We start from the raw sequence: 19,027 nt of genomic DNA, 5'->3' as shown, positions 1-19,027 counted from the left end.
ACTAGCAGATTGGGCAGCTAAAGATGCAGCTAGGTGCACGCCTCTGTCTGTACCATTAGATTCACAACATGTCCCTGTTCTTGTGGCTCAGATTGCCTCTCCACCCGAGTATGAATCCAGAGCTACTACTGACACTGACATGCCTCATTGTGCTGACACAGTGCGGTTACCTCTGTGACAAATGCAGGAAGCTGCTCTTCCACATGAAAAATATCTATTGGAAGATACAGGATGCACCCAGTCAGGGTATAACCTAATGTATAGACAACTATCTACAGGTAAACCAGTGATGCCACAGGCTTTGCTTACATTACTCTTGACCAGCTACATTTACAAGCCCATACCTCAAGGTCTATGCAAATACAGCACGGTTTATTCCCAATTTACATGAAGTATTCATCATGCATCTTTATATGTGTATTATCTGTCAGCAATTTCCATATAATCCCACACTAAAAGTGACAAATTCTACCATTCCATGACCACAAGGTCCCTTTAACGCCCTTCATATGGACTTTGCGCATAAGATAGATAAGTAAAGTAACTACAGGTACCTCTTAGTTGTGGCCCAACCTTTTTCTCGATTGATTGAAGCAGGACTATGCATCCATTGTGATGCAAAATCAGTAGCCACATTCCTAATTCCTGTAGTAATCCCATGATGGGGAAATCTAGACGGGAGAAGCTCCAACAATGGTACTCATTTTGTAAACACAATATTTATGCATATCACGACACAGTTAGGGATAAAACATAAAGGGTTCTCTGCATAGCACCCCTAAATTAATGGTATCATTGAATGCCTGAATGGCCTCTTGAAGAGTAAGATCAGTAAGTTATGTGTTACATTGTACAGGAAATGGTTGTACTGTCTACCAATTGTACTCTTTTCCCTCAGGAATACACCCAGTTCTGACCGTCATTTGACACCACATTAAACAGTGACAGGGATCTATGAATACTCAAGTCCCTGCCACTAGAAGTAGTGTACAGGGATAAAGCTCTGCAGCGATTCTAAATGACGAGATGCATATATATTTCTGTGAACAAATGAAATGTGCAAGATTCATCTCTAAACAAGTAACAAAGGAGAAGGAGAAGCATGTCACAGCTGAGGTCATCCTCCCAGCTGTGCACGTAGGAGATACAGTATTTGTAAAGAAGTTTGATCGAAAATTAAGGGAACGACAATTCGACGTCCCCAACATGGTGACTCCCTCAAGGTGGATGGCAGGAAACCCTGGTTTCACCGCAACCATGTTCGTCTAAACCCAGCATCTCACCAAGCATCATGAACAATGTGAATGGAATAAGAGTGGGAAGAATATTGCCATCATTAAAGCACCCCTCAGCTCTAATTTTGGATTCCTTTTTTTAAAACAGTGCAGACGATATGTATTTTTGTTTTTATGCTACTTTTTTTCTCTTGATTCTTTCTTCTCTGCTCTTCTACAGCAGCGTACGCTTTAGTCCTAATATTTTTCAAGTACATAGAGAATTCTCCAATAATAACGTGACCCATAACGCCCATACTCATCTTTCAGATAATATGTGGAATCGGTATATGTCATTAGAGGTGGTGAGATGCACACTGACGTAATTCAGTTTTCCAGTGTTTAAACCAATTCAGAACTTTATTGGCGTGCAAGCTTGTCCGCGCTCCGCCCCATTGCGCCGCAATATTAACAAAACACGAGGGGAACCACCTATGATTCCACCAAGCTGCACAGCCATGTGGCTGAATGAATTCAATTAATTCAATTCAAGTAGTTTTATCCTTTTTTGTCCATATTTTCCACTTTCACTTTTAATCCTTTTTCCAATGTATTCAATTTGTTTTACTCATTCCAGGGTTTTACGACGATATTCACACAAACACAGGAGCACCATTGAGTTCCTCATATCATGATTTTAATAAAAGCAACCAAATGCATTTCGGAATTAAAAATCCCTTCATCAGGGGAATCTAAAACACAAAAGAAATAATTTTACCTAATGCTATCAACATTATTATTATAATCACAAAACAACTGACAACCACATTACTATCATTTTTTCACAAACACTTAATATGCCAGTAAACGTTAAATGCAGCATTGCAAATATGTATTAAAACACAACATGAAGATGGCACTCAACATTCCAGTATTCTAAACAACAAACCTTTTACCGAAACACCCATACAAATTAGGAAAAGTTGGATATAATCAGTAAACCTTTGTGGGGTGAACCAACGCTTTTACTCATATCACATACTGTTATCTATTCTTTTGTTCTTAAAGCGGTTTAACCATTAATCACTCTTACTGTGACTTATGTTAAAATGCGTCCCTTATTGTACGACCGAACTTGCTAAATGCCCATTTCCTTTTAAACAGCATACCGAGTTCCCAAAAACACTGCATTCATGTTTCCTTACGTGCCGAGGCAGGCTTATCCCTTTCAGTGAAAAGCTGCATCAATGATTCAAATCATGTTCACAGTTATCAACCCTCCTAACTCCCCCCAGGTGGTTGGACATGTGTATCTGTACTAGAACTGAGAGACAGAACTACACTGCAGGCTGTTTACATAGCGCGCTCATTCTCCTTCCTCCTTAGATTCATCTAAACAGACCACTCATTCCAGAATGCATTAAAACCCGTTCCACGCAAACCAGTTCTTATACCACACCCAAATTATTCATATGGTGAACTAATATGTACACTGTTTCTAATACAAAATAAACAACGCTACCAGATGCCCTGTATCTTTTATATTGTGCTCATGATTTCTTTAAGTTCTTGATGTACATAATAATAATGGCAGTAGCACATTCCCATAGATGCCAGTTCAATTACCACACTAATAGCCATCTTATCATGACCGGAAACTCCGGCTCCTGTGATAGTCATCGTAATTTACATGCAGATTTGTCCCTTTTTGCTCCTTCTTTTTGACATTCATTCTTCCTGTGGGTGCAATTTCAACAATTTGAGGCGAAAAATCATGCTATGAACATTAGAGGTGGTGAGATGCACACCGGCGTAAATCAGTGTTTCAGTGTTTAAACCAATTCAGAACTTTATTGGCGATCAATCAATTTAATTAATTTAATTCATTCAGCCACATGGCTGTGCAGCTTGGTGGAATCATAGGTGGTTCCCCTCGTGTTTTATCGGTATATGTCAGACATAAGTTCAGAAAACACTAATGAATACAATTTTGTGTGTTCCTTAATTTATCATGCTACTGGTTAAGATACACTGCACTCCACGAAAGAAGTACTCCCAAGTACAGCTTAATGTTTATTACATCTCTACTTGTGTATGATTAAGTCCCAAATGCAATTGACACATCAAAGTAGTACGCTTCTTAGTTAACGCCACAAAACATGATTCATTAGCAGAAGCAGGGCTTTAAGCGGGCCAGGTCTCACCGGTGCTGAGCACTTGCAGTTTTTTTAAAGGGGGCCTAGAAACGAGTCTCTATCGGCCTCTGTTTCGTGCCCTGGCACAGGCGGTCTGTTTTTTCCAGCCTGCTGTGACAGCAGGCACATCGATGTAGCGTGCACACACTCCTCACTTCTAACTAGTGTAGAAGTTACGGCATGATGTCATGCCAGGTGAGCGTTGTAGGTGAAGAAAAATCCTTTAAAGAGAATCATTTTCTCTCTGGATTTCCCTTCTCTTCTTGAAACTCAGGAGCAGTAACATTGTCGTGTTGTCACCAGTGCTTTAAGTGAAAGCTTTTTCAATGTTATCTACAAACCATAGTTGCTGCTTATTTATCTTATGCAACTAACAACCACTAACAAAGCCAATAGGCCTGACTTGTTGTAGGTATGATGTTACTTGTTGTATCAAATATCTGGATGCAATGACAGAAACAGCAAAATACAAGTCGGGTGACACACTACGGTACGCACAGATTTTTAGCTTATGTGTGTATAAGCCACGCCCTTAATTGCATTGGCCACGCCCCTTTGAGAGAGCCCCCATTTTTTGCATCCCACTTAAAGCCCTGAGCAAAAGTATTATACATGTTCACAGATAGACAGGACATCAGGGATGAAATATCACGTAATAGGAAGACAAGTTGTCCCATCAATGTAGATTTGATTCAGAAGGACCTAGATTTAGTATTTTCTAGGAGTAACAAGCCCGCCAACTGAGTGTAACGGCTATTTAGTAAACCCCTTGCCCCCAGATTGAATTTGTTGGCCAGGATTTAGAGTTTCCGGGTCAGTCTTTGCCCATGATGAATGGCATCCCAATACTGAATATTCCTGCAGGACTATATCTTTATAGAATGGCACTGATGTTAGTCAGGATGCAATAAAGAAATGTACAAATATCTGAGATGAAAACATTTCATGTTACACTTGGGTAGATATACAATAAGTCCTCAGCTTTCATGAGACTAAATTCTGTTTCTTTATGTTTCAGAGGACATGGCACTGTTAATGTAGGCCAGATTATTGGCTGTAAGACCACAATTCACAACGCTGACATGCAGTGGTCACCTTCAATCTCATGATTACTGGCATTGTGGAGACCTGCTGTTGGCCCAGTTACCGCCAAACTGGGGTAGAATATGTTCCATTGTGACCTTACAGGCTCCACTTTTGGTAATTCCTGGAATCAATATATCACCTTTGTATGAGCACCCCAATGAACGTCCAACAACCTTGCTACATCATAATTGAAGGAAGAGAACTGTAGAGTATTATGATACAACCACTTGGAATGATGTATCCAAAGGTTATTGTTTGTTTAATGATGCTCAACTCTTCTTTGGGAGCATTCCGCCATTCGTTCAATCAAAAGCAACAGCTCAATGGCAGCACAAATCAACCGGTGGGAACTTCTGAAGGTTATTAACACAACAAATTATGGATTCAACGCCTTAAAGGAAGAACTGCATTTCATAAGAATGATGGTAATGCAGCATCGTTATGTAGTTGACCTTAGGATGCCCATGCAAGGAGGGGTATGCAGGAAAATTGGAACAGCATGATGCACTTGTATTCCAGCAAATGATGTGGACAATAGAACTTTGTCTGAGGCTATACAAACACTGCATAATCTACAAAAGAAAATAGTAGATAGAGGAGGTGCCCCAGATAGTTGGTTCACTGGTTGGGTTTTATCACTCCTATCACACGCAGGGTGATCTGAGGCGGTTTACAAACCTCAGGATTATTTCCCCAATTAAAAGGTCTACCACAATCAAGAAACCTTTGGGTCTATAAAAATTGTTATTACACAGGAAGACCTAGCTGAAGTAAAGTATCCCTTTAAAAGGACGATTTACCTCACCCACCATTGGTGGCATGCTTCATCACTAGGAATCTCCTCATTTTGTGAGAACTAGTCATGGTACAGGTTACAACCCCTTCACTGAGAGAGAGGAGCTCAGGGCTGTTTTGTTGTAGAGAAAGGTATGCTAAATAACACATTGATGAGCTCAGGATAGTGAGGGCAGCAAAGGTAAAGAAAGAGTGAATTAGAAGTAGCCACAGGGTATGTGGTTCCCTTTATTCATGCGTCCCTAGGCCACGATTAAAAACAGGGCACTGCAGGAGAAAAATATACCCGTTGTTTGTGTCAATATGATGTCCACATGTTGCAGCCTGTTACCCCTCAAAAGAGGTGCTGCGGCTTTCTTCAGGACCTAATAATAAGTGCTGCTGCTCAACGTGCTAAATCAAAAATTAGTGTACAAACAGATATATGAATATAGAAAGGTTTAAATATACAAAACCATCCCGTGATCCTATGAATCGTCAGAGTGGTGGATTCACTGGTAGGGGGTGGTGGAAATCATACTTCCAAAGGGATACTTCACTTCATCTGGGTCTTTATTGGTAAAAGCATATAGATCCCAGTGTTTCTTGATTGTGGTGGGTTTTATCACTGCCATCCTGGATGTCGAGACTGCTGGGAGCCTTGTTGTAAACCATTGTGGTCTTATTGCTAATATATCGTGTTGTACAGTTAATCCTATCATGTTGTAGGACAAGAGGCGCAAAGGATGTTTCTAGGTAGGGACACCAGCGCAAGTAGTGAGTTCCCAGGGTACCATGTATCACCTACTGCCAAGTACAGACCATGGTCTAGATGAAGTAGTTGAAACATCAACAAGTGAGGAGAATGTTGTAGGAAATGCAAAACATAATCCCACAATAGAAAATGTAAAAAAGTCAAACATAGCGCAACAACAGACACCAGCAGAAAACACACAGCTGAACGCAGTGAAAGAACAGTTTAGGCCTAAATCTTGCTCTGACAAGAGAAAGATAAAGCTTTCACTTGAGGACAAAATGGAATAAGTAACGTGAAAGGGTTTTAGTTAAAAGCCAACTTGTGTTTAGCAAGTATGAAAATATTTATGGTTTTAGCACACAGTATCAACTGCAAGCACTTCGTGCTTCCAGGTAACTTTTAACCCGGTTAGTCAATGGGTACAGGAAATCCAATTAGCCTAGTACACACAGAGGTCTTAGCTGCACAGTGATGCAAGCACACAGTCCACTAAAATTATATTTACCACAAATACCCATTCACACACAAGTAGAAGACCGCTTTGTTTGCCAAGCACTGTTGGAAACTCTAATAAAGAATAAGTAGAGGATTAGGTCAGAGATAGGGTTTATGGGGTCACAGGTCTTTTGAGTGTTTTTCCGCCTTCAATCTAGAATCTGAAAGTCAATTATTATTTGCTGTTTGTAATAAAGCATTGTGAAAAATGTGTATAAAAAGAACTGCCCCTGAAGCAGCAATTGAAGAGCGACCAGAAGCCTGCCTGTGTCTAAGGAGGGTCTTTCTCCCTGTCGTGGCAGTAAGCAAAGAGCTGTCTTTGCATTGCCAAGTGTAGTCTGTGTATTTTCTCATTTTGGAGGTTTTAAGTCACCCTGAAAAAATGGAATGGCCATGCAGTATTCAAGAAGATACAAAACACAGTCGAAGAATTGGATGCCAGTTTAGAAGGATGGTGAGCAAGGTGTGGAAAAGTGACTACAGCAGGGAAGTAGTCGAAGAGAAAGACAAAAATGCATATAATTGTCTGGAGCTTCTAGCAGGATTTTTCGCTGTGAAGAGTGTGGTGAAGGATTGACTGAGTTACTCTATAATGTTAAGGATGGAAAGTTGTTCAGCATTGAGGTATGCAAACAAGATGGAGGGTCCTCATTCAAGAGGTCTTGCAGACATGGCCAGTGAGTTTAGGCATTTTTGCCTAGAAAGAAGAATTGTGATCACAGTGGCAAATGGCAGATGAAGGACTCTGAAAGATGCAAGTGACTTGGATGTAGAATAAGGCGGTGTTTCTGCAGTTAGAGTAGAAAGGTGGCTCCTTTGCAATAGATCTGTTTGTGAACAGACTGAATGCTCATATTGCGAAGTTCTTCAGTTAGAATCCGGACCTGGGAGTAGATGCATTTTTGTAGGTCTGGAGGGGAAGCTCTCTATGCTGTTTGCCCAGAGGCAATGATCCCAAGGGAATTGTTGAGTGAGAAAGAAAGTAGTTCTGTCAATAATGGCTCTTTTGTTTTCTGGGTCCAATGGAAATGCTGATGGTGTGGTAGTGTTTTTACAGTGTTTTTCAGAGTTACTAACGAATGCAGCGGATGGCATCATGAATTTTTGTTCCGCTGCCAGTGACAGCTGATGATTTGGCAGATTTTTGAAGAGTCTGACAGGTTGCAGGGGTATCTGCAGAGGCTTTGAGCCTTCTTCCAGGATCTTGGAAGCCTGGCACAGCAAAGATACATGAAGACATTCGGTTTGTTTGGTGCTCTGAAAGGGGTCTGGATCCCATTTCTACTTCTTTATTATGATTACTTTATTTGTTATGAATTTCCTGAGTAAAGAGGTGCATCTTAAAGTGCAATGAACTTGTACAGATCAACCATTTCTACAGTTTATAATTTTGAGCATTAGTTACATCTTCACTTTTTCCTGGCACCACTTGACGGTTCAAATTCAAATTAGCTTTATTCGATAGTCAGGAATGAATTCATAAAAGCATACAAGTTAAAAAAGAAACATACGATCACAAAGTATCACAGAAGAGCAAAACTTTCAAATCATTGTTATTACAGACCGAGCAATTCCGGTTTGATGAAAACAAATAGTTTAAAAAGCTATATAAATACTAATGTGTATAAGAGTAGAGTACTTTACATAGAGTTTCTAAACCTAATCTGTAGTTTTAAGAAACTAGATATAGCATGAGCCACGGAATTGTTTTCCAGCTGTTGCAATCTAACATAGGCTATGCTGCATGAGCGGTGGCCCCACGCTTTGAGGATTGGTTTCAAGATGATCCTCCGTGGAACAACGTAAAATTTACAAAATAAAATACAATGTAAGTTTGATTGGGGGGATAAATCATCACAGGGGCAGGTAGGCAATTCACTCGACCAATTATTGCAGGATGGAAAAGTAGTTATGCGGAAAAAAGTTCCAAACCTGAACCGTGTTAATAACATTCTTGAGTAGCAGGTTAGATCACTTACGAGGTACAATTGGGGCCCTGGGTTAATAGTGATTTCCTGAAAGGCCAAAACTGTGTTTTTAAGTTTTTCTGTAGACCATCTTTTGTTGGCTAGATGATTCATGGCTAGTTGTTTCAATGATTTTCTAGCAATTGTTTCCATACTAGATGGTCTCGAGAAAAACTCAGGATGGCCAAGCTCGGTCATCAGAGCTTGCACGTGGGACAACCATTTAATGTTCCTGACACCGTCCAGGGTAAGACAGTCAGAGATTAATTTGCGGTTAAAAGCTGTCTCCAGGGTAGCCCACACCTTATGCCATAAAAGGATAGGTGCAATTTTTATAGTGTCAGAGATAAAAGGCAGACCCAATTCGATGTGGGTGAGGTAATTTGCTGAGGATTTAGGAGCCCCCAGCAGATATCTGAGGTATTGATTTTCAATTAATTGAATAGATGTTATATTTTCAATACCCCAGATACCTGATCCATAGATGGCCGTGGATATACCTTTTGCCTGATATATTGTCATTAGTTCCTTGACGGGTCTGCCGCCAAGTTTTGCCGCAAAATTATGCAGTGCACCAACCGCCCTAGAGAAGGCTAATATTCTCGCTTTAACTGCTGTGTGCCACGTGCATTTCCTATCAAATGATATTCCAAGATAGGGAAAGTGATCAATAGTCTGTATCCTCCTGCCCTCAAGAAATATAGGACAGGGTGCTTTCTTGGTGCCATGCCCACAAGCCATAGTATATGTTTTGGTAGTATTGACTTTTAGCCCCTTATCTTTCATATAAGTATTAAATTTTGTGACCGCCCTCTGCAGACCTAACCTGGTTTGCGACATAATAGCCGCATCGTCAGCGTATAAGAGTATGGGGACAGGGTGGCCCTGAGATGAAGGATAGTCATAGGGGAAGCCCTTAAGGTGGTCGCCAATAGAGTTTATATATAACATGAATAACAGGGGTGCAAGGATGCACCCCTGTCTCACTCCCCTCTTGATGGAAAATTTAGACGAGCACTCACCTTGCTTACCAAAGCGCACCCTGGCCCCAGCACCCCTATATAATTCCTTGATGAAATTTAAAATTGTTTCATCGATACCCAGGTCAGATAGTGTGGACCAAAGTTGGTTGTGGTCCACACAATCGAAAGCAGAGCTCAGGTCGATAAAAGTAATAAAAAGATTCCCTTTTCTGGCCTGGGTGTCCTTAGAAATTAAAAAATACAAATTTAAGCTCTGCTCTGTTGTTCCCATGCCGGTACGGAAGCCATACTGGAGGTTAGATATGATGTTTCCTTCCTCGGCCCACAATTGGATTCGCTTTAGAATAATACGACCGGCCACCTTCATTAGGGCGTCTAGAAGGGAAATGGGCCGATAACAGGTTGGATCTTGTCTGTTGCCCTTTTTGAAAATCGGGACCACTATGGCCTCAGTCCAAGTTGATATTAGCCCAACCGAGTTTGCACTGTTCATGACGTTAGTTAAAAGTGGGGCCCAGAGGTCGATTTCATATTTGAAAACATCGGTTGGTATACCATCCGGGCCAGGCTCCTTACCCGAAGGGCTCTCCCTTATTGCCATTTTAACCTCGTCACAGGTAAAAGAAATTCCCAAAGGGAAAGCTCCCTTGCAAGCACTACCTATATTTCCAGACGTAGTAGTAGGGGCGGAAGATACTAGGATGGGGGAAGTTTCGTTATCGTAGAGATGTTCGAAATGAGTAACCCATACTTCCCCATTTATAGCAATATCTATCGCCGCTGTGTTATTTTTGTCCCGGAAGATAGGGGCATTAACCACCTTCCAAAATGAGGTTGAGTCCCTATTTTTGGAAGCAGTAATTAAAGCCTGCCATACTTCTTGTTTCAGTGATTTCTCCGTTTTTAATTGCTAGACGATAAGAATGTCTAGCTTCTCAAATCTCAGACGGGGATCTAAGTGTAGCATCATAGAGGGCCTTTTTTAAAGTTTTTAATGCAGTGGTGCAATTATGATCGAACCAGCCAGTTTGGCGGTTCGAATCTGGGCGATGCTGTCTAGTCAATAGTTGTTTTAAGGTTAGTTGGATTTTAGAAAAAGAGTCCAAAATTATAAAAGGGTCGTCACTGAGGGAGAGACAGGTGTATATTTCCTTCCTCATTATCGAGAATAGGTTTATTAATAGGCCCGCAGGGTCAACCTTGTCCCATTTAAGGGTGTAACCGTTTTTGCGCGCGAGGGTGATCGGTTGTTGGTAAGAGGTACTATTTTCCCTCCGGGACCGCTCTGGCTCTGCCTTTTTTATGGAGAATGAAATTGGGTAGTGGTCCCCATAAATAACGTCTAGCGTCTCCCATGAAGTTATTAAATGGGCATGCGTTCTGGAAAAGAGGGTAAAGTCTATTATGGAATTACACCCTCTGCCGTGATAGGTTGGCTGGAACTGTATTAATGGCGAGCATAACTCGTTAATGTATGTAAGATTAAAATAAAACAACAGATTATTCAAGATATCACCCTGCCTAGAATGGGCAAAGTGACTCGGTTGTGTCAGTAGGGTTTCCGAGGCCGCACAAGCCCTTCGGGCCGTCCTGACAAATATTGCAGTTAAAATCACCCACCCAGGCCAGGAAAAGCTCCCCACCTATCCTTTCCTTTATAGAGGAGACATCACAAATCAGATTGTTTGTAACTCTATCCAAGTTATCAGTGGACGTATTATTATAAAAGTTGATTAAAATCAAGTTGGCGCAATTGCCCCATCTGAGAATCAGAATCTGATAATTTTCAGTTAAAAGGTGTTTTAAAACAGTAAGCCCGCTCACAATACTGACATATATACATAAGCCCCCACTGTTTCTACCCTGAGGGCTTGGTAGAGCTGGTGAGTGAAAGGTCCGGTACCCCAGCAAGTGTGCAGGATCTAAGGCCCAAGTTTCCTGTAGACACAAGATGGTGTATTTATCAGCTAAGTCCCGCCAAGACTGTTGACCAAGTTTATTTACCAGGCCTGCCACGTTCCAGGACAGAACTGAGTGGGACAGAGAAAAAGGATTTAGTACCTTGTGGATCGCAATATCTCTAATTTCCTCTTCCCTGAGAGTGGGAGGCGATATGGTGGATAAAAGATCAGGCTGTACCCTGGCGTCCGCTGATAGTATAATTTGTTCCCCCGGAAGCATGGAAAGAAGCCTTCCTGTTTCAGTAGGTTCGGTAGATTCACCGGATGCAGTAGTGTTACCAGGTCTATCAAGTGAGGGGTCACACCCACGGCCATTTTGAAGTTCGAGGATCCCAGGAGAAAAAACTAATTGCTGGGACCCCTGAGTAACCATCGGCTGTCAATCCAAGTCCTCTAGACTTGACAGTGGTTCAAATGGGTTACATAATGGAATACTCCATCGCCCGTTGTAATTAATATGTTGGTGCCTGCTAAAATGAGGAAAGGGGGGCCTGTGGGTACGTTGGAATGGGAGAAGTAAGGGAAGTTTGGTGATGGGGGGTCTCGATATTCAATTATGAGTGTTGCAACTGGGGGATTGTGGGGTGTTGGAACTTTCAGGCATTGATGGGAAATTTGGGAGGGTCAGCAGAGCTTTAGGATAGAAATAGCTCAAATCGCGGGGTGATATGCCGCCTTCACCTCTCCCCAGGAACCAGTCAGTGATATGGGTAACAACTCTATGGTCCCTAAAATTAATAATCACAACATCCCCCTTGATGTCTTTTGGTCGGGGACCCACCCAGTTTTGTCGTCTAACAGACACTATGTCCCCATTTATGTTTGGTGGCAAAGGTCTGTTGGTACTCAGCCAATGTATGACTTTATTTTTAAGGTTTGCATGGGGTTCTTTCCTACCTTCAGCCAACCCTGGGACTCCCGTCAGAATGATGACATAGTTTGCTGCTTCCGGGAGTAAATCTATATAGTGTCCACTGTTGTTTTGGACCGTGTGCAGTGAGGGTGCCTTCGTCACTACTGTGTTTTTAGTATTAGAGATGTTTAAAGGTCCTGTTTAAGTTATTTCTCTGGTTGGCTGTCGGGGCGGCTCCGAGCTGGCAGAGGCAGCCTGAGCGAGCCCTTGTTTTAGTAAAGGGCGTCCCCCGTGGGACTTAGTTGGTCTCGGTGAAGGACACTGGGGTAGAGTTTGTTTTTTTTGGATAATGAGTTGCTTTAAAGCCTCTTCATTTGAATGGGAGGTTTCCAGTAAGTGAGTCAGTCAGTAAGTACTTTATTCGGTTAAGATTATTAACTATAAAAGCATACAAAATACAAAATTAATTTACATTAAAATAACAATACAATTTTAAATAAAAATACATCAGATTTCCTTACAATAAAACAATACAAAGTTGATAGGAGTGATATCCTAGTTATATCAGAGTACATATCTGGGCCAAGGGGTAGGTTCTAGTAGTTATAGGGAGGTAACTGCTGATATCTAGTTGGTTCAGGACCCCTTTACCCTCCCAGTGGTATCCCTCTACGCTCCACCTAATGCTTGGCGAGTATGCAGTTCTTGGGTAGAAATCGCACAGTTCAAGTGTTGATATAGGCCCGTCTCCTATTTGTGGCTCCCAGCTTTGCAGATAAGGGACAACCAGGTTGTCCCGAAAGTTGACAATGACCAGGTCTCCCGCTATGTTCTTAGGACGGGAGCCTATCCACCCCACCCTTCTGACATTTAGGATTGCCCCGTTGATGTTGGATAGAAGTGGTCTATTTTTTGTCAGCCAAAACTGGACTTTGTTTTTGAGATCCTGGTGACCTCCAATCTTCCCGGTGGCAAGCACGGGCACTCCCGACAGGACACATACGTAGGGTGCTGCCTCTGGTGGTAAATTTATGGATCTATTACTCCCGGCTAGCCCAACAGAACATTTACCTACTTTCGACCTTCCAGCTCTGGGAACAGAACTATGTGCCATTGTCAGTTCATTGGCTACCTCCTTATTTTTAATAACTGATAGTACAGGATCAAAAGGGTTATTCTGGGCAATTTTGCTGTGTGCAGTCGTGTCAGAGATTTTTGAGGCAGCAATTCTCTGAGATTGATTATTTGACTTAGTTGGCTTGGTATTGTTGTCTATTGTTGAGAGCTTTTCCCCAATTATCTCTAACCTTTCGATAAGTGGGGATAATAGAAATTTTACCAAATCTTCAAAGTGGGCCAACAAAATAGATGGTAAAAGGGATATAGGGGTTTCCAGTATTTGACCCACTTTAGGTGTCTCGGGGGTGATGGTGACGGTAACCAAAGAGGGGTTTGAGGTTGTTTTTCGGTATTTCGATGGTTTCCCCTTATATTTCATACCTTTACGTTTTATGCTCTGGGTAGGTCATGAGAAGACAGACTCCATTATTGTTTATGACAATCGATTATTTATTCAAAGATTAGGTCATATTCATTAGTTGCAAAAATTCTTCAATTATTGTAATCCAATTTACTGTTTAAACCATGAAGGAATCAATGTTGGTGATTTCAGAAAAAATGCTCCGGCAAACCATGCTCTTTATCAAAGAGCTCTGTGAACGCAATAACACGCTTTTACCATTCAAAACATTACATGAATGAAGTTGCATACAAATGATAGATTTACATTTCATGTTCAGGGAACAACATCGTGTATAATGGGGAGGCTGTGTACCTTATAAACCCTCTTCATTTGAATGGGAGGTTTCCAGTAAGTGAGTCAGTCAGTAAGTACTTTATTCGGTTAAGATTATTAACCATAAAAGCATACAAAATACAAAATTAATTTACATTAAATACCAATACAATTTTAAATAAAAATACATCAGATTTCCTTACAATAAAACAATACAAAGTTGATACGATATATACACGATGTTGTTCCCTGAACATGAAATGTAAATCTATCATTTGTATGCAACTTCATTCATGTAATGTTTTGAATGGTAAAAGCGTGTTATTGCGTTCACAGAGCTCCTCGATAAAGGGCATGGTTTGCCCGAAATGCATCGGAGCATTTTTTCTGAAATCACCAACATTGATTCCTTCATGGTTTAAACAGTAAATTGGATTACAATAATTGAAGAATTTTTGCAACTAATGAATATGACCTAATCTTTGAATAAATAATCGATTGTCATAAACAATAATGGAGTCTGTCTCCTCATGACGAACCCAATGTGTGTGCCCAACTCCAAGGATGCGTTTACTCATAGTGTAACGCACTCAACCAGTAACTAATCTCGACGTACACGGACGGTTACGTCACTTGGTGGAGCACCCAGAACTTAATAAAACTCAAAAAACCATATACAGATAAACCACATAAAAACCTTAATACAACCACAAGCTGTGCGCCCCGCCTCTTTCACCAGTTTCATGCTCTGGGTAGGAACATAAGGGTGTACTAACCCCTGAGTGGTAATTTTGTCTGTTGTTACAACTGGGATTTCCAGTGGACTTTTATTAGGTTGATGCGAATTCCTAATCTGAGGGCTTCCAATACCCATGGGGCATGTTGTAAGACAGGGTTGTTCAATTCCCTGTTCAATGGGGATATACCTGGTTTTGCAAATCGCGTTTAATTCCCTCCGTAATAAAGAGTTGGGCGAGTCAATTAGGATTGGAGGGGATTGTTTGCTGCCTATGGTGTCTTTAGGGAGGCTATGTTCTATTGACTCAAAAGCTGATGTTACCCTAGTTAGATAAAGGTCAAGTGTCCCCTTAAGTGACCCTCCTTGCGAGGCAGATTGTTTGGCTGATCCTTTAGAGGTCATAATGCGACAAGCTAATGACCCAACTGCCCACACCTTGTGTGAGGCCAATGGATATCTACAAAGACAAAGGAAGACTAAGGGGCTACGCAAAAAATAAACAGTAACAATCGTAGGTAGGCTCTGAATGGTTGGTCTCTAGTTAGGCATACCTTAGTTCATGTCTTTAGTCCCTAGAGAACAGCCAAGAGGAATGACTCGACCCGACCTCTGGCCTCTGAGGGCCACAGAGGGCCCGCCCTTTGCCCGGGCTTCGCAGTAAGTGAGTCATTTGATCTCCCAACCTCTTAACTCTCTCTATAAGAGGTAACAAGAGGGATTTTATAATCTGTTCCATAACCTCCGTTAGTCCTTCTGGAAAAGAGCCCCCGGGGAGTAGGTTTTTAGGCCTGGGTGATATATCCCTCATAGCTTGCTTCTTAGCCAATTCTATGGATGGTCTAAATATTTTTGCACGCTTACCTACATGTGTATCCCCACCCCTCTTTCGTTTTGCCGTGGCCCCCTGTTCGCGGTGTGGGAGATTTTCCTTCGGTTGATGGTTAAGGCCAGCTTTATTCCCCGGTGTTGGCAAAGGGGGATAATCCTCCCTTGATGAGTTAAATGAGTGATCGAGATTTATTGTAGTAATAGATTCCCCCTGTGAAGGTTGTGTTACAGCTGAGCTATCCTGGAGGAGTAAGGGGATCCCTAGATCTTCCATAGCGATATTAACTGTGCATAGTGTAGGAGGAGTAGTAGATAACTGAAGTGAGCCTAGGGATGATCGTTTATTTGAGAGTAATTCTAGTGAGAGGCGTTTTTCAGCTATGGCTATGTCATGGTCTAACTTGTTAGCAGCCTTCATCAGGAATTGGTCTATAGTGCCTATCAAGCTAGCGCCTGCCAAAGACTTCCTTCTTGATATTTGACCTTTGGGCATTTTGCAATGTTATGACAAACAAGACTGTATAAAATGGGGACAACGAGTAGGTAAATAGCTAATCCAATAGCAATATCACAGTATACATGCTGTATATGAAAGACAAGGGCGATTACTTAACATCTTTTGGGCAATGATGTCCACCGTTTAGGGGCAATAAGGACCGGCCCAGCCCGGCCTCCTCTGGCCTAAGGCGGCCCGCCCTTTGCCCGGGCTTAGCCCGGCGCACGTCCCGCGACGCGGGAAAGGGTCTTGGTTTTCAAGCACCTCCAGGCGCGGATGTCCGGTGGAGCGGCTGCTTGCCGCTATGCCCCCCTGGGAGTTGTAGTCTCCCCCGCACAGCGGCCACGCAAGGATGGAGAAGGCTGTGGCAGCGGGGGGAGACAGATGGCGGGAGCAGGAGCTGAAGATCGCAGTCCAGGTAGGGCAGTAGTGAGCCTGTTAAGATCAGCGTAGGACCCGGGGCTTAAGATAGTACACACGCTCTGCCGCAAAGGGTCTTGGTTTTCAAGCGCCTCCAGGCGCGGATGTCCGGTGGAGGGGCTGCCTGCCGCTATGCCCCCCTGGGAGTTGTAGTCTCCCCCGCACAGCGGCCACGCAAGGATGGAGAAGGCTGTGGCAGCGGGGGGAGACAGATGGCGGGAGCAGGAGCTGAAGATCGCAGTCCAGGTAGGGCAGTAGTGAGCCTGTTAAGATCAGCGTAGGACCCGGGGCTTAAGATAGTACACCCGCTCTGCCGCAAAGAGTCTTGGTTTTCAAGCGCCTCCAGGCGCGGATGTCCGATGGAGCAGCTGCCTGCTGCTATGCCCCCCTGGGAATTGTAGTCTCCCCCGCACAGCAGCCACGCAAGGATGGAGAAGGCTGTGGCAGCGGGGGGGGAGACAGATGGCGGGAGCAGGAGCTGAAGATCGCAGTCCAGGTAGGGCAGTAGTGAGGCTGTTAAGATCAGCGTAGGACCCGGGGCTTAAGATAGTACACCCGCTCTGCCGCAAAGGGTCTTGGTTTTCAAGCGCCTCCAGGCACGGATGTCCGGTGGAGCGGCTGCCTGCCGCTATGCCCCCCTGGGAGCTGTAGTCTCCCCCGCACAGCGGCCACACAAGGATGGAGAAGGCTGTGGCAGCGGGGGAGACAGATGGCGGGAGCAGGAGCTGAAGATCGCAGTCCAGGTAGGGCAGTAGTGAGCCTGTTAAGATCAGCGTAGGACCCGGGGCTTAAGATAGTACACCCGCTCTGCCGCAAAGGGTCTTGGTTTTCAAGCGCCTCCAGACGCGGATGTCCGGTGGAGCGGCTGCCTGCCGCAATGCCCCCCTGGGAGTTGTAGTCTCCCCCGCACAGCGGCCACGCAAGGATGGAGAAGGCTGTGGCAGCGGGGGGAGACAGATGGCGGGAGCAGGAGCTGAAGATCGCAGTCCAGGTAGGGCAGTAGTGAGCCTGTTAAGATCAGCGTAGGACCCAGGGCTTAAGATAGTACACCCGCTCTGCCGCAAAGGGTCTTGGTTTTCAAGCGCCTCCAGGCGCGGATGTCCGGTGGAGCGGCTGCCAGCCGCTATGCCCCCCTGGGAGTTGTAGTCTCCCCCGCACAGCGGCCACGCAAGGATGGAGAAGGCTGTGGCAGCGGGGGGAGACAGATGGCGGGAGCAGGAGCTGAAGATCGCAGTCCAGGTAGGGCAGTAGTGAGCCTGTTAAGATCAGCGTAGGACCCGGGGCTTAAGATAGTACACCCGCTCTGCCGCAGAGGGTCTTGGTTTTCAAGCGCCTCCAGGTGCGGATGTCCGGTGGAGCGGCTGCCAGTCGCTATACCCCCCTGGGAGTAGTAGTCTCCCCCGCACAGCGGCCACGCAAGGATGGAGAAGGCAGTGGCAGCGGGGGGAGACAGATGGCGGGAGCAGGAGCTGAAGATCGCAGTCCAGGTAGGGCAGTAGTGAGCCTGTTAAGATCAGCGTAGGACCCGGGGCTTAAGATAGTACGGTTGACGGTTCATATACATACATTTGTGTATGTGTGTGTGTGTATATATATATATATATATATATATACATATTTATATATATTTATTTTTTTATTGGAAAAAAAATTACAGAGCAATAAAGTGATGTAATAGTTTGGTGTTGGAATACAAATGAGCATTGAAAATGCAATAGGTCTCGCCTTTGATTAAGTTAAAGCCATTTGCTTTGCTAATGGTATTCTATAGCAAAGCAAATGGGTTTAACTTAATGAAATGCGAGACCTATTGCACTTTTAATGCCTGTTTTGAATAATAATTTCCTGTGCGCGTGGCCCCCTCCTCCCCATCTCCCATCCTGGTAGATGCCAGCTGCCACTGCTACGGAGTCATGATGACCCTTCTATGATGCTGCAATGGTTAGATAATGTATCCTTTTGTCTCCTAAGAGCGATTAAAAAAGGGGTCATATAGTGCCAAGAGACTTTCACCAGGCTAGTGTGTGCTTTATAGCTGCAGTGAAGCAGTTGGTGTCAAAGCATTTTACACTAGGTTCCATGGCTTACAAAAACTGTGAAGAGCCCTAATGAAGTCTGGGATTGGGAAAAAAGAACATGAGTCTGGGTTTGATTCATTATGAACGCGTCACAATGGATGCAAGTTCAATACTCTGGCAGAAAGATGGAACCCTCTTAAAACTTTCAACTACCACAGCCCCTTTTATCATGAAAGTAGTTGTGTGAAAGAGAACATAACCCCAGTAGCTCGATAAATAAGATAAAGGGACATACCGAATCGCTTTAGCCTTAGGTGCCCCAACGGAGTGACCCTGCCCCCTCTGGTTGTCGTTCGTGAATCAAATTTGTGTGACGCGGGCTTGGCTAGCTGATGACCTGCCCAATACTTCCTCCGCGCTCTCTGTATGACGGGAGAGAAAACATC

This window comes from Lissotriton helveticus, chromosome 5_1 (genome assembly GCF_964261635.1).
Source record: "Lissotriton helveticus chromosome 5_1, aLisHel1.1, whole genome shotgun sequence".
Taxonomy (NCBI): Eukaryota; Metazoa; Chordata; class Amphibia; order Caudata; family Salamandridae; genus Lissotriton; species Lissotriton helveticus.
Note: the sequence above shows the minus strand (reverse complement) of the source record.